We start from the raw sequence: 3,148 nt of genomic DNA on the forward strand, positions 1-3,148 counted from the left end.
AGAACCATATCAAGGTACGATGGATCTAAGAATTTTGATATTGAGATGACTTAAAAGTTTTAATAATAAGGTTTTTGGATGGATATTTCTACATGAATTTTGTGGATGGAAATAGTTCAATCGTATTAATTATTTTCTCAAATCGTGGATGGAAATAGTTCAATCGTATTAATTATTTTCTCAAATCGTCATGTATCTTGTCTATCGTTAATTACTTTATTTCTCTAAATTTTTGTGGTAAAACATGATTCTGTTTCTGTATATGAGTACATAAATACATGTGTATCATCTTCAAATACCAAAAAGTATTCTTTATATCAAGAGCAATATTCCAAATATTAGTTCGAATAATAAATCGAAACGTGTCGTTGAAGATGTAGATGATAGTGTTTTGCACCACATGAAATTTAAATAAGATATGAATGTGTACAACTTTCGATGGTGGTGCTTATGAAAAATCAAGTAGTGTATCATTTTCTGACAAAACATCACTTTCTTATCATGTAGATGAATGTTCATTTCTAAACAAAAGCAAAGAAAAAATTAATGTTTGGGGAAAATAATTTTTTGGTATACTAACTTTGCTTATTTGAGTTTGAAAAAGTTTTTTGTGTGACTGTCCAACAGGTCTATATACATGAGATATGTCAATCAGACTTGAATAATGATATTTTGGCGTAAAAAACTGTTTTCATGAGTTTGGTTGGGTTGGAGATCTGATCCGTCTCACAAAATTGACCTTTAAAATGTTCTTACAGGAGTTTTTTTAATTGAGTTTTGGTATGTTAAATTTCAAATTTTGGTTGTGAGGGGCTAACCTTGATTTTTTTGTCTTTTGATCCAATTTTTCCGGAGTTCTGACGTGGAACGAGAAAATGTTGATGTGACAAAAAATGCTGATGCAATATCAGAAATTTTTGAATTGTCAATAAATTTGTATTATTATAATTTTTTTTAGCAATTATAGTCTTTTCGATTTATGCGGACTTTCTATAAACTTCGTGTAAAGATTTCGATGTTTAAAGCTCATATATATTTCGTTATTATCATAATTTGGTGGAATTTCAAGTGAATTTTATTTTGAATGTTTAAATTCCATTTAGTTTCACACATGAAATGTACACTAAATTAATCTTTGGATCAACAATTTAATTCAAAATTAAAGAGGACTTTTTCTATTTTGAGCAGCCAAAAAGTTATATTTATAAAAACAAATTACAAATGAAAAAAAAAATTCAATTTATATGAAGAGTACAACATCATGTGGTCCCATTTTCCACTTTGTCGTGCAATACTCATTTATCAACATATATTCTATTTTCAGTTCCAAGGCTATCTAGTCGATTTATTACAAAATTGACTGAATAAATCTACTCCAAAATTAGTCACACGAATTATTAGTAGGATCAAAAAGTTTATATTTTTATCGGGAAAATTGTTTTTTTCGTTTCTATATTTCGCTCTTCGTAATTTCGGTGATCTATTTTATAAAAGAGTTGGTGAGACCGTCTCACGGATCTTAATCTGTGAGACGGGTCAACCCTACCTATATTAACAATAAAAAGTAATATTCTTAGCATAAAAAATAATATTTTTTCATGGATGATCCAAATAAATATCCATCTCATAAAATACGATCTGTGAGATCATATCACACAAGTTTTTGCCTTTATAAAAACATAAGATAGTTTATTTCATCTAAATTTGACAACACAAAACAATCCCAATTTATAATGGGCCTGTTTATACAATAATGGAAATTGTTTTCAAGTTAGTAAATTTGGTTTCTTGAACCACAAATGGGTATCAAGCCCAACAATGCATATGAAATTCTAACACCAATTACAAGTCAATTTGTCTCTTTTACATTGTAAATTTAACACATAAATGTACCAATTGTCATCCATTGCAACAATTGAAATTTAGTTACATACCATCAAGGGTTGTTTGCTCCACTCCAAATTGGTCAGAAGCAAGTAAAGATGCAAGAAATTCTTGATCTTCGCGCTGTGTAATAATAAAACAAAAAAGGGTTATAAAACCTAATTCGATACGCACGCGTGCGCGCACACACACATGAGTCCATTACAAGTGAAAAGATAAATAACGAGTTATTTTTTCTATACGAAAAAAACAAATGAACAATGTATACCTCACTCGGAGAGAGAAGGGTTGCACTGAATTGTGAAGGAGCATAGTTGATTGTATCGCTGGCACCATTTTGCTGTTAGATGTATGTCCATCAGTAAAAATTGGTAGAAATAACAAAGAATATAATGTACTTTTATATATATATATATATATATATATATATATATATATATATATATATATATGTCTATATGTGTGTATATATATATGTATGTATGTGTATATGTATATTTGTATATCTGCACCAAGAAGAGAAAATTAAGCTTCAAAATGTACCTGTAACATGGACTGTTCCGAGGAGATGGTATGATGATCAAATGCAACAAAATCAGGACCAAACAGAGATTCTTGAGTTCCCCCTCCATTTTCCATTTCACCAATCAAGCTACCTAAATTAGAAGGACTGATCAACATTTGGTAATCTGCAATAACATCGGACAACTGTTTTCCACCATTCGCATCAGGTGCGAAACATGAAGAATCCCCTATAGACTCCAGCAATCGATCCAGGGCCGTATCATCGTTCGGAAAATGTTGATCAGCAGCATCGAGTATATTTCCCTGGAATTCAAATCCAGGCAGGGTTTCCATTCCGCTGCAAGGTTTCGTCCCCTTGTTTGTCTTACTCAGGCCTGACTCAGTAAGTTGCTTCAAATTCGACATTCTTAACCCGACGTAATTGGTCTGATAAGCGACAGGGTTGGATGGCTTATAATTTGTAGAAACAGTATCATTTGTTAACACATTGATCTCTTGGCGGGGTGAATCTTCATAAGTAAGGCTTGCAATATTGAACCCGGCTGAAGATAACAGTGATGTCTGGAAACAAGTGGGCAGGCTCCCTGGGAGATCTTCCAGGCCTGATGCTGCAGAAAGATTACTACTTTGAGCAAAATTGAGGCGTGACAGCTCGGTGTCCTGAATCAGGAGGCTTGAATTTGTGATGTTTGGTCTCAGAAAACCTCCTGACTGGGAAAGTATTCGGGACCGTTCAATT

Source organism: Primulina eburnea, chromosome 9 (genome assembly GCF_022965805.1).
Source record: "Primulina eburnea isolate SZY01 chromosome 9, ASM2296580v1, whole genome shotgun sequence".
In the NCBI taxonomy this organism is placed as follows: Eukaryota; Viridiplantae; Streptophyta; class Magnoliopsida; order Lamiales; family Gesneriaceae; genus Primulina; species Primulina eburnea.